The sequence below is a fragment of the Trachypithecus francoisi genome, unplaced genomic scaffold (assembly GCF_009764315.1).
Source record: "Trachypithecus francoisi isolate TF-2019V2 unplaced genomic scaffold, Tfra_2.0 Lachesis_group19, whole genome shotgun sequence".
Lineage (NCBI taxonomy): Eukaryota > Metazoa > Chordata > Mammalia > Primates > Cercopithecidae > Trachypithecus > Trachypithecus francoisi.
Window position 1 is genome coordinate 41,885,754 of NW_022681464.1, and position 13,858 is coordinate 41,899,611.

Consider the following 13,858-nt stretch of genomic DNA (forward strand, 5'->3'; position numbering starts at 1 on the left):
TAGAGTGGTGGCTGCCAGGAGCTGTGGGGAGAGGGGAATAGGGAGGTGGTGGTCAATGCATACAAAGTTTCAGTTATGCAAGATGAATAAGTTCTGGAGATACAATGGATGATAACAATACTGTACTGTATACTAGAAATTTATGTATTAAAAGGGTAGATCTTATGTATGCTCATCATATACACAAAAGGGTAGCTATGTGAAGTGATAAATATATTAGTTATCTGGATTGTGATGGATGTTCTTTCATAGTGTATATGTATATCAAATCAAGTTGTATACCTTAAATATATACAATAATTTTTTTTTTTTTAAATAGAATCAGTAGCAGCTGTTTAAAAACAAAAGTGCATCTGGAGAGAACTGGTATACACTGGTTGCCAAAATCGAAGCTCTGGAGTATAACTGCTCATACACGTTAATCAGAAATGTGTCTTGTGAATAATCTCCTAGTAGCATTTGCTTTCAGAATAAACTCAAAAAGTACAAATAAATTTGTAGTATTATTATTATTAACAATATTGGTATGAACACAAGAGCTTGTTCTTGTTTCCGGTGTCTTTATTTGGATCCTGAAAGATACTAGTGTTATGTTACATTAACAGTAGTGTTAAAAGTATTTTTATAGTGATTTGGAGATAACACATCTAAATATGAGAAAAAAGTCAGCCCACTACACATCTCCAGAACGGCTAAAATCCAAAACACTGACAACACCAAACGCTGGGGAGGCTGTGGAGCAACAGGAATTCTCATTCATTTCCAGTGGGAATGTAAAATGGCACATCCTCTTTGGAAGATAGTTTGGCAGTTTCTTACAAAACTAAACATGCTCGCCATCCTCAGTAGTAAAAATGCTCACCATACTCAGCAGTCATGCTCCTGGGGATTTACCCAAATGAACTGAAAACTTAGGTCCTCACAAAAACCTGCACCACCATTGCCAAAACTTGGAAGCAACCAAGATGTCCTCTAACGGGTAAACAGAAACACATGCTATGGTGCATCCAGACCATGGAATATTAAGATAAAAAGAACGAATTCTCAACCCACAAAAAGACATGAAGAAACCTTGAATGCATATTACTGGCCGGGTTCAGTGGCTCATGCCTGTAATTCCAGCCCTTTGGGAGGCCAAGGCTGGTGGATCTCCTGAGCTCAGGAGTTTGAGACCACCCAGAGCAACGTGGTAAAACCCCGTCTCTACTAAAATACAAAACAATTAGGTGGGTGTGGTGGCACGTGCCTATAGTCCCTGCTACTCAGGAGGCTGAGCCATGAGAATCACTTGAACCCCAGAGGCAGAGGTTATGGGGAGCTGAGCTTGTGCCACTGCACCCCAGCTTGGGCTACAGAGTGAGACTCTGTCTCAAAAAAAAAAAAAGAAAGAAAGGCTAGGCACCGTGGCTCACGCCTGTAATCCCAGCACTTGGGGAGGCCGTGGCAGACAGATCAGCTGAGGTCAGGAATTTGAGACTAGCCTGACCAACACGGTGAAACCACATCTCTACTAAATACAAAAAAATCAGCCAGCCGTGGAGGCGCATGCATGTAATCCCAGCTACTTTTGAGGCTGAGGCAGGAGAACCGCTTGAACCTGGGAAGCAGAGGTTGCAGTGGGTTGAGATTGAACCATTGCACTCCAGCCTGAGCAACAAGAGAGAAACTCTGTTTCAGAAAATAAATAAATAGGCTGGGCGTGGAGGCTCAAACCTGTAATCCTAGCACTTTGGGAGGCTGAGGCAGATGGATCATGAGGTCAGGAGATCGAGACCATCCTGGCTAACATGGTGAAACCCCGTCTCTACTAAAAATACAAAAAAATTATCTGGGCATGGTGGTGCATGCCTGTAGTCCAGCTACTCGGGAGGCTGAGGCAGGAGAATCGCTTGAACCCGGGAGGCGGAGGTTGCAGTGAGCTGAGATCGTGCCACTGCACTCCAGCCCGGGTGACAGAGCAAGATTCCATCTCAAAAATAATAAATAAATAAATAAATACATACATACATACATACATACATATTACTAAGTGAAAGAAGCCAATCTGAAAAGGCTCCACACTGTATGATTCCAACTGTATGACATTGTGACAAAGGCAAAATGATGAAGACAGCAAAATGATCAGTGGCTACCTGCGTCTCAGAGGGAGGGAAGGAGATGAATAGGTGGAGCACAGGAGATGTTTAGGGCAGTGAAACCACCCTGTATGATACTTTAATGGTGGGAACATGTCATTACACATTTGTCTAAACACACAGAATGTACAATACCAAGAGGGAACCCTCATGTAAACTATACACTCAACAATAATAATGCATCAATATTGTCTCATCAGTGATGACAAATGCACCGTTCGAATGAAAGATGGTAATAGTGGGAGAAACTGGAGAGGAGGGAGAGAGTGAGGAGTATGCAACTTTGTACTTTCTGCTCATTTTTCTATAAATGCAAAACCATTCCAAAAATGTCTATTAATGGAAAAAAATTAAAAGTCAGAGTAATGAGGAAACAAACTGGGGAGAAAAATGAATGTAGATGACTATTATCAGCAGGAGGAGACTAGGCAGACAAATCCTGGATTTGGAAGGGACCCTGGTAGATATCTAGCCCAAAATCTAGCACTGAGAAGGAATTATCTCTCCAAAAACCCCAGGCCTTCTCCAAGTACTTCCAGTGACAGGAAATTCATTAGCTCCTAAGACAGTCCTTTTGTTTTAAGACAACTCCTTCATTAAAGGATTTTTTTTTTTTTTTTTTTTGAGACAAGGTCTGACTCTGTTGCCCAGGCTGCTGGAGTGCAGTGGCACGATATCAGCTCACTGCAGTCCCAACCTCCTGGGCTCAAGTGATCCTCCCACCTCAGCCTCCAGAGTGACACGCACTACCACACCTGGCTAACTGTTGTATTTTTTTGCGGGACAGGGTCTTGCTACATTGCCCAGGCTGGTCTCAAACACCTGGGCTCAAGTGGTCCACCCACCTCGACCTCCCAAAGTGCTTGGATTATAGCCTTGAGCCACTGTGCCTGGCCAGAGAATCTTCTTTTACATTGATTCAAGCTCCCCCATAACATTCTACATGCTGGAGCGGCAGAAAAGATCTTTCTGTAACTGTCCTTCAAGTATCTACACTTTCATGTAACTGTCCTTCAAGTATCTGAACATAGCTATCATATATCACCTCCAGAATCTCTCGTTTTTCTCCTTAATATTCTGATTTCCTGAAAACATTCATCATTTAACAGGACATCCTTGCCTTGTCATAAGGCTCTGGACATAACCTTATTTTAAAATGCAGCTCCCAGGAATTGAATAGAGAACTCTAAACGTTTTCTGAACTGTGAAGAACGTAGTAAAAATATCACACCCCTGTTTTAGTTATTCAGCCTTAGCAAGCACTCACTTTTCTGAGAGTAAACTTAGATTACTAACTCAGGTCGCGGTAGCAAGCAACAATAACCAAAACATGCCTTTCTCCGTGTAAACTACTGACTCCAGACTTCCTTTAACCCAGATGGATACAGATGATTTTTTAAAAAACCAAACTGCAGCACTTTTAATTTGTAAAATAGATATGCAATACATGTGTGTAAATGTACCTCTAAACATACGTGTCTACAGCTGACCCTTGAACAATACGGGTTTAAACAACATAGGTCCACTTATAAACGAACTTTTTTGTGTGCTTCTGCCACCCCTGAGACAGCAAAACCAACCCCTCTTCCTCCTCCTCCTCACCCTACTCCATGTGAAGATGACAGGGATGAGGACCTTGATGGATCCACGTCCACTTAATAATAGTAAATACAATATTGTCTCTTCCTTACCATTTTAATAACAATTTCTTTTCTCTAGCTTACTTTATTGTAAGAATATACCATAAACATACAACACATAAATACATACATAATACATAATACAATACATACAACACATAAAATATGTGTTAGCTGTTTATGTTACCAGCAAGGCTTCAAGTCAATAGTAGGCTATTAGTAGTTAAGTATTTTAGGGAAGTCAAATGTTATTCATGGATCTTTTGACTGCATTGGGAGTTGGCACCCCAACCCTCAAGTTATTCAAGGGTCAGCTGTGTGTGTGTGTGTGTAAATATATATATATGTATATATAAAAATTTAGGCCAGGTGCAGTGGCTCACGCCTATAATCTCAGCACTTTGGGAGGCCGAGGTGGGCAGATCAATCGACGTCAGGAGTTCGAGACCAGCCTGGCCAACATGGTGAAACCCCATCTCTACTAAAAAAATACAAATATTAGCTGGGTGTAGTGGTGCATGCCTGTAATCCCAGCTACTTGGGAGGCCAAGGCCAGAGAATTGCTTGAACCTGGGAGGCAGAGGTTGCAGTGAGCCAAGATCGCACCACTGCACTCCCAGTCTGGGTGACACAGCGAGACTCCATCTCAAAAAAAAAAAAAAAAAAAAAAAAAATTCACCCACGTACACACACATACACCTACATGTGTATGTTTTGGGAAGTAAGTTGTTAATTTACTGAGTCTCATTGCCTGGGTTTTCTTGGGTTTTATTTCTTTGCTTTTCTTTTCCCTGATTCTGGAATTCCATAAAATCAATAGGGACTAATAATTCTATCTCATTATAGTAACTCTTTCCACCTGCCAGGAACGTTCTCCAGTGGACTTCAGTGTGCAAGTGATTTCAGGGAGTCGGATGTTTTGGCTATCTCTGTGCTTGTGCTGCTTTCCTTTCAAAGACAACTGCCGTTTCTAAAGCACATTTAGAAGTGAAATAAGGGCCGGGCGCGGTGGCTCGCGCCTGTAATCCCAGCACTTTGGGAGGCCGAGGCGGGCGGATCTTGAGGTCAGGAGATCGAGACCATCCTAGCTAATACGGTGAAGCCCCATCTCTACTAAAAATACAAAAAATTAGCTGGGCGTGATGGCAGGTGCCTGTACTCCCAGCTACTCGGGAGGCTGAGGCAGGAGAATGGCGTGAACCCGGGAGGCGGAGCTTGCAGTGAGTGGAGCTTGCAGTTGAGTGGAAGCTTGCAGTGAGTGGAGCTTGCAGTGAGTGGAGCTTGCAGTTGAGTGGAAGCTTGCAATGAGTGGAAGCTTGCAGTGAGTGGAAGCTTGCAGTGAGTGGAGCTTGCAGTTGAGTGGAAGCTTGCAGTGAGTGGAAGCTTGCAGTGAGTGGAAGCTTGCAGTGAGTGGAGCTTGCAGTTGAGTGGCAGCTTGCAGTGAGTGGAAGCTTGCGCCACTGCACTCCAGCCTGGGTGACAGAGTGAGACTCTGTCTCAAAAAAAAAAAAAAAAAAAAAAGAAGTGAAATAATGTGTTCAGGGGCTTTGACAAGGAGGACAAGGGAGAACATTCTCATAGCTACTCAACACTGTCCAATTTTTTTGTAAATGTTTGCATCATAAAAGTTGAACTCTATGAATATGTGGGCTGTGATCATTCATTACTGCTGCACATGTGAAACTCGACTTCACAAAGCAGAGGCGCCACATGAGCCAGGATGATCAGGCAGCCCATTTGGGAGGGAGAGAAGGCAAGGTCATTTACAAAGACATCTGAAACAGAATTACTTTCTGTCTTCCAGTTTCACATTTGAAAATGGAAAGAACTAACAAGTTTACCACGTGCATGTTAAGAGCTTTACACATGTATCATCATCCCAAACAACCCATTATTGTTTTTGTGCCCATTTTACACATTTGGAAACTGAAGAAAAGAGAGGTCAAGGAACAAACTACTGAGTTGCAGGTCCCCAAAGAAACCAAGTGGTGTCAACTCCAGAGCCCTTCAGCCACCCTGCGTACTGCCTGCCCCCAAATGTTCACACACACATAGGGTGACTGAACTTTTGTTTTTGTAATGCCAGGAAACAAACAAACAAAAAGATTCCTACATTCACTTGGAGACCAGGTTCATGTGTTAAGTACAGTGGCAACTCTTCCAGATATTCTGCTGAGTTGGGGAAGACGAAGGAGAGTGTGCAAGAAACAAAAATTAATGACTTCTAATGCCATGAAGCACTTTCTGTGGCCAGTGCCAATGCCATGTGCTTCATTAGAATTATTAATGATTTGAATTTTTTTTTTTTTTTGAGACAGTGTCTCGCCCTGTCGCCCAGACTGGAGTACAGTGGCGTGATCTCAGCTCACTGCAACCTCCGACGCCTGGGTTCAAGTGGTTCTCCTGCCTCAGCCTCCGGAGTAGCTGGGATTACAGGTGCACGCCGCCACGTCCAGCTAATTTTTGCATTTTTAGTACAGATGGGGTTTTACCATGTTGGCCAGGCTGGTCTCAAACTCCTGACCTCAAATGATCCATGCCTCTCAAAGTGCTGGGATTAAAGACATGAGGTACCATGCCTCAACAACTCTTTGAATTCTTACAACATTCTTCTCACGAAGTAAGTACTGTCATTTCCCCCCATTACAGATGAGGAAATTGGGGCACAGAAAGGTTAGGTAATCTTCCCAGTATCTTACAGATGCTGAACTGTATACAGCAGGGCTTGAACCCAGGCAGTTTGTACTCTTAAGCACTATGCCGCACTACTTCTAGATATTGCAAAGAAAAGGAAAGAAATCCCAGGCTGAGACAACTGGTAAGTTCTAATCCAGTTTTTCCACCCTTTTACTTCTACCACTGTCATTCCTTTCTTTCCTTCCTTCTTTCCTTCCTTTTCCTTCCTTCCTTCCTTTCTTCCTTCTCTTTCTCTTTCTCTCATTCTTTCTTTCTCTCTCTCTGTTCCTTTTTTTTTTTGATATAAGATCTTACTCTATCACCCAGGCTGGAGTGCAGTAGCATGGTCACAGCTCTCTACAGCCTTGACCTCCTGGGCTCAAGAGATTCTCCCACCTCAGCCCGCCAAATCACTGGAACCGCAGACAAGCCACATGATGCCTGGCTAATTTTTTAAAATTTTCTTCGTAGTCATGGGATCTCACTACATTGTCCAGGCTGGTCTTGAACTCTTGGGCTAAAGTGATCCACTCACCTTGGCCTCCCAAAGTGCCGTGATTACAGATGTGAACCACCGCACCCAGCCCAGAATTATTTCAATACCATGTGTCAGTATTTTATCAACCTTTTGCCAGCTTTTATTCTGAGAGCTTAGTCATATGTTAGAAAATGATACCAAACGGAAAAACAATCATAGTGAAAAACTTCAGGACGAACTTTCAAGGGAGGAGTTAGTTAACTTTTATCTTGATCAAAGCCTTCCTTAGGATGTTGGCCATTGTTCCCACAATCTCTCAATAGCCCTCAAGGTCCCCAAACTGGAGACCAGGACACAAACTAGGGGTCCTGAGGGTGCTGAGTCTGATAAAGAGGAAACGGGGGCTATAAAGACTCTAAATACAACAACTTGTCTTCATTTTGCTCCGTTATAGGCTGAACTGTTTCCCCCAAAAGGCATACATTGAAGTTCTAACTTCCAGTAGCTGAGAACATGGCTGGATCCGGTGACAGGGTCTTTAACGAGGTGATTAAGTTAAATGAGGTCATTGCAGTGGGCCCTATGTCAACATTTCTGGTGTCATAAGAAAAGCAGATTAGGACATGGACAGTACAGAGGGAAGACCCTGTGAGGATTCAGGGAGGAGAAGCCACTAGGAGCCAGAAGAAACCGACTCTGCTGACACCTTTACCTTACACTTCAGCCTCCAGAACTGTGAGGACGTCAGTGTCTCTTGCTTGAGCTGCCCAGTCGGTGCTACTTGTTACAGCAGTCCAAGCTGATTAATACAGGCCCAATTCACCAACCATGTGTTGACAAACTGGTCTTACACATAATGTAGGAAAACTGAAGGATTTTCTGTTAGTATGTAGAACTTTTTTTTCTTTTTGAGACAAAGTTTCTCTCTTGTCGCCCAGGCTGGAGTGCAGTGGTGCAATCTTGGCTCACTGCAATCTCTGCCTCCTGGGTTCAAGCGATTCTCCTGCCTCAGCCTCCTGAGTAGCTGGCATTACAGGTGCACACCACCATGCCCAGCTAATGTTTGTATTTTTAGTAGAGATGGGGTTTCATCATGTTGGCCAGGATGGTCTCGAACTCCTGACCTCAGGTGATCCACCCGCCTTGGCCTCCTAAAGTGCTGGGATTACAGGCATGAGCCACTGTGCCTGGCCGGTATATAGAATATTAAACCCTTGTCCCAATAAAATGCACAATATTTCTTTTGCCCTTTTTTTGCATGGTTGACTAAACTGCCTTTTCTCTGGATTTAAGGTTGGCTGAACACAAACTGATGATGCAGGGGTTCTCACTAGACTCAGAGTCAATATAGTCTTGCTAAACCTGCAGCTGATACAGCCATTTTTAAATCCACTTTCATCACGATTTTCCACCAAGTAGCCTTTGTTAATGATCACTGGAATGCACATAAACAGTGTCACATAAATAAAGTAGGCACACATCAAACGCCACTTTCTAAAAAGGAATCCAGACAGGAATGTTCATGTGGGCCTCAATCTTAACTTAAATATATAAAATCCATCTCAGGCACAGATGTCTAAAAAATACAGATAACTGAATTTTCCAGCATCAGAGGTCAACTTCCCATGTGCAGAGAGAAGTGAAGCCGCTCCTCTCCACAGAAAGTGCAGCTGTTCTCCACAGGCTCTCAGGAAATCTACAGGGTTCAATACCAGGCACGACTCCCCTCTGAAAATTCTCCATAGAAGAACCTACCTGCCTCCATGGTGGTAACCGAACAGTGAATGAAGAGAAAATGAATGTTTTCCCCCTTGCATGAAGGAAATGAACTCTTCCCAGACAAAAGAGATTTAGATGAACAGTTAAGTACGTTTGATAAATCATATTGCTCAATTATCCCTGTGAAAGTGGTGCTTTTGTGCTAAGCCTTATGCCTCATGAAATTATTAGAGAATGAAATGCAAAATGACCATTTGAATTAATACTTACTACTCATGAATAAAGAAGCAGTTATTTAATAGGAGCCTAATGACTAACGCAGATATGGCTCACTTCCAGTTTTACAGTGTGTCAGTCACCAAAGCACTTCAGTCAATCGATCAGCACGTGAAGTGACATCAAAAACTAGGAAAACCAGAGACGCTCGGGAGCTGAGAGGGAAGGAAGGATGCCTGCGATACACATTTTAAACACAGTTCTCAGAGCAATTACTTGAAATGTCATATTTCAGTTTATGTTATATTTATGTTATATAAATATAAATATATATGTTTATATGTTGTATATATTTATGTTATATTTATATATTATGTTATATTTATGGTATATTTCAGTTGGCAGTTTTCACTGTTATCTCCTCATTTTAGGAGCAGTATACTCAATTAATGACCAAAAAAACCCAGCTTCGTAAATGAGAAGAACATTTTAGAATAAAACGTGACTTGTTTCTCTTTAAATTTGGTGCTGCCATTAGATGTGCAAAATAAACATGTCCCAAAATTAAAACAAAACAAAACATGTCCTTGTCCAGTAACTTTTCTCTTTTTTCCTCATTTTCTTTTGGCTTTTTGTTTTGATTAGGGGAGGAGGGACAAGCTGCCAATAGTGATAAATTTAGATCAAGCAGATTTCTTTCCTTAAAATTCTTAAAATTCATGTCTCGGACAGGACAATCCAGGAATGCTCCCTTCAGAACTATGCTGAGATACTTAAAGAGGACGTTGAAGAAAAGTCAAAGTAAGAACGACGATTGCTGACAAATAGAGGGGCACAGAGATACGAGCCCATTTAAAACGTAAATAGTAACCCATGATAGTAATCTGGAGATAGGAAAGGAATACTTCGAACACCCATCAGAAGCAGTTTTGTTTTCTATCAGTTAGAAAAGCGATTTCAGAAGCAGCCCACCTGCAAGCTGACCCACGGTCCAGGTGCCACCATTTCCATTTGAGGGTGACTAATAGAATTGTTGTTTTAAAAAAGCATGCAGGCTGGGGGTGGCGGCTCACGCCTGTAATCCCAGCACTTTGGGAGGCCAAGGTGGGCAGACTGCTTGAGCCCAGGAATTTGAGACTAGCCTGGGCAACACGACAAAGCCTCATCTCTGCAAAAACTACAAAAAAAAAAAATCATCCAGGCATGGTGGTGCACGCCTATAGTCCCAGTCACGGAGAGGCTGAAGTGGGAGGATCACCTGAGCCTGGGGAGTCAAGGCTGCGGTGAGCCGTGACGGTGCCGCTGCACTCCAGCCTGGGTGACAGAGCAAGACCCTGCCTGTCCCTCATCCCCCGCAAAAGGTGCTGAACCGCTTTATCTAAGAAACAGAACAGACAAGTAAGAGGTTGGTTTCCATTCCTAGTCTCGATGTATTTCTCCCTATAATTGTTCCTATTGCTCAAGCTGACCAAGTGTTCTTGGCGATTTTGCTAAATTTGTGGAAAATTAGCTGGAACTACCTCAAAACCACAGCCAGACATGTCACCAAATGCTCTTTGTGGGGATCTTCATTTATTTTCCCCACCTTGTAAGATCCACGTGACAGCCAAGTGCCCCTAGAATGATATAAACCCACTTGTGAAATGCAGTTATAGGCCATTCTCAGATCTGACACATCCAAAAAGCACCTTTTCTATTCCCCAACTCCTAACCATTCCCTTGGCCGGAACTACTGAGTTTTCACCTAGGAGTATCTTAGCCTTTGAAATCACACTAGGCTTTTCTCCAAAATGCAGTTCTCCATGTGTTCATGTCGGGACGGTGGTGGCAATGAGTGGCAACCCTTCCTTCCTCTTCTGGCTGTGGAAGTAGGCTCAGAAATCTGTCATGAAGATTGGAAAAAGCAGTTTGCAATATTCCAGAAAAAAGCAAACTGGAGGATATGGTGTAGATGGGCGCAGCAGAAGCCTGCTCAACACACTCGCTCCTGCGTCCCAGCCTGAGTGGATGCTTGTGGATCCACCCCAGAAGCTCTGTCCTGTGGGCCAGAACCCGTGCATCTGAGAACAGCCTGCACAGGAAAAGAAGAGCGCACACATGCCCTGGGGAAGAGAGTCAGCTGTCCCCAAGTGAGGACAATGGCTGCTCCTCCCTTGAGGAGAGGTGGGGGAGGGGTGAGCAAAGGAGCACTCCACATGGACACAGGAGACTGGGGACAAGGGACGCCCACTGACAATTTTTCACTGAAGCTTTGTCCAGTCATCATTAACTGAGCATCTGCTTTGTCACAGGGACTACGCCAGGTGCCACAAATATGGCAGCAGATGGAAGGTCTATGTGACCCAATGCCCTGGTGGGAAAGCCAGAGGCTGACCAAGTCACCAGGGAGAAGGGCGGAGGCTATGAGAGACTCTGGGTGTTGGCGGAAGGCCCATTAAGTTTGGAGAAGGCAGATAGTCAGGGAAGGCTTCCCTGAAGTTACCTCTGAAGCCAGATGGGAGATGTCCAGGTAACTGGAGCGAAGGTGAAGAAGGACAGAGTGGAACCCTGAGGGCGGAGCACAGAGGAAGGAGTGCAGAGACAGCAGGAGAGAGCCAGCGGGGGCCTGGTCAGGGCCATGGGCCATCACGCAGATCTTTGTGCACTGTGGTAAAACCCTTAGACCATCCCAGGACCTGAAACCAAGGAGCCACGGGGTCACCAGGGCTGAAAGTCACAGAATTGGATGTTGGTGCCTGGAAATCATGAGAGATGGTGGTGCTGACTGTAAACACCAAGAGACCAGGGCAGAGAGAAAAGAATGGGTCTGACAGGGTTTTCTGAAAGGTCAAAACGTGAGTGAGAAGGAAAACACAAAGAGGCCAAGCAGGGCCTTCCAGCTCTGATCAGATCCCTCTCTCCACTGTAGGAAGAGTACAGAGTTCTCTCCCACACGGCCCCAAAGCCCACACTTCCCCCCTCTTGCCTCAGCCCCAGAGAATTTCTGGCTGAAAACTCAACTTCTTTTCATCTCTTCTTCTCCTAGTCCTCACATTGACCTGTTTTTGCCCCAGTTGATGGAGCAATGGTGAAGAGCTTACAGCTTGCATCCCTCCTTTTCATGCCTTATTATGAGAAAACACACGGGTATCACACCCAATGACAGTAAAAGGGGCCCTTAATCATTAAGCCTCGAAAATCCAACAGGTGATACTGCCTAGAAAAGCTGTGCAAATGCGTACTTAATGAACTCCATTAAACATTAACCTTTTAGTTATACATTTACAACACCCAGAAACAATAATTATGTGTTCTTTCCTTCGGGCACTAAATCTAGCTGAATCGTTGATAGTTTCAGCACTAGAGAGATGAGAAAGTATTATTTCGTGTGTGTGTGTAAAATTTCACTTTTTATATGGATCTTTGGTCTATATTCTACTTGAAGATCCTCCTTTCTCTTTAGACACATCTAACTTCATTGAGTATCTAACTGACAAATCATCATACTTAAAGCTTATTTTTAAAAGAGAATATCCAAATATGTAGGACACATAATAGATAGTAAGGCTTTTGTTTATTTTTTTAAAAGATGCAGTGGGAATGTAAAATGGTGCGGGTACTATAGAAAACAGTACAGTGGTTCCTCAAAAAATTAAACATAGAATTACAATATGATGCAGAAATTCCTCTTCCAGGTATATATCCAGAAGAATGGAAAGCAGGGACTCAAACACACATACACACCAATGTTCACAGCAGCATTATTCACAATAGCTAAAAGGTGGAAACAGCCCAAGTGTCCATCAATGGATGGATGGCTGAACAAAGTGCGGTCTATGCATACAATGGAATATTATTCAGTCTTAAAAAGAAAGGACATTGTAATACATGCTGCAACATAGATAAACTTTGAGGACATTACATATGCTAAGTGAAATAAGCCAGACAAAAGGACAAATAGAGTATGATTCCACTTATGTAAGCTTGATTACCCAGAGTAATCCAATTCATAGACAAAAGGTGAATGGAGGCTACCCAGGGCTGGGGGAAGAGAGGAACGTGGAGTTGGTGTTTAAGGGGTAAAGAGTTTCCGTTTGGGAAGATGAAAAAGTTCTGGGGATGGATGGTGGTGATGGTTGCACAATGTACTTAATGTCACCGAACTGCACACTTAAAAATGGTTAAAATGGCTCCCACAGCAGCCTCGAGTGCCCTGTCCCATCTGGCTCCCCCTGCTGATGTCTAGTGTTTTTTTCTCTCTCCTGTCCTTGTGTTGAAGGCAAGAAACGAGGTGTCAAGCCCCCATTCCCTCCCTACTCTGACAGCAGGATTACATGTTGTGTATTGTAAATTTTTTTTGTTTATTTTGTTCTGAAATTAAAGTATGCAAAATAAAGAATATGCCATTTTTATACAAAAAAAAAGGTTACAATGGTAAATCTTATGTTATGCATATTTTACAACACCACCCCCTCCAAAAAAAAAAGAGATGAGAAGTGAATGGTATGAAGATTCAACCTTGTGAAAGACTGAGCTGTCTAAGTTGCAAATGAGTAGGAATGTAGTATTTCTAGGCAGGGGCCAACTCCATAGAAACCAATTAAGTCAGCGGAGGTCAAGCAAACAGCTCCAAGGGGATGTTTGAAATCTTATCTTTCTCATGACCTGATTTCGGTCACATTCTTTCTGAGCTCTGGCAAGGCATGATGATACTTCACAAAATACAAAATCAGAGCCCCAAACTCAGGGCTTTACAGTGGAAGACCCACTGTTTACACAATGCTTTCTCCTTGGTGGCATTTCCTGAGCAGCACGGTGACCTCAGGCAGCCCCACCTCTTGCCTGGCTCAGTCTATAAGACTGATACAAGACTGGATAAAGTTGTAAATGATCCTAAACATTGTTCATCCCAATGGAGACCTACTAAGTGGTTATTTAACTGGCATTTTTTTGTGCTTCTGTCATATGAAGAACACAGATAAATATCTTCTGATTACATACCATTAAATAGTAGG

At 43.2% G+C, this 13,858-nt stretch overlaps 1 protein-coding gene across 1 annotated transcript in view; it reads right to left on the reverse strand.

The window, feature by feature from the left end:
* LAMA1 (laminin subunit alpha 1) overlaps positions 1-13,858 on the reverse strand; it is a 176,895-nt gene that overhangs the window by 112,431 nt on the left and 50,606 nt on the right. The window lies entirely within an intron of this gene.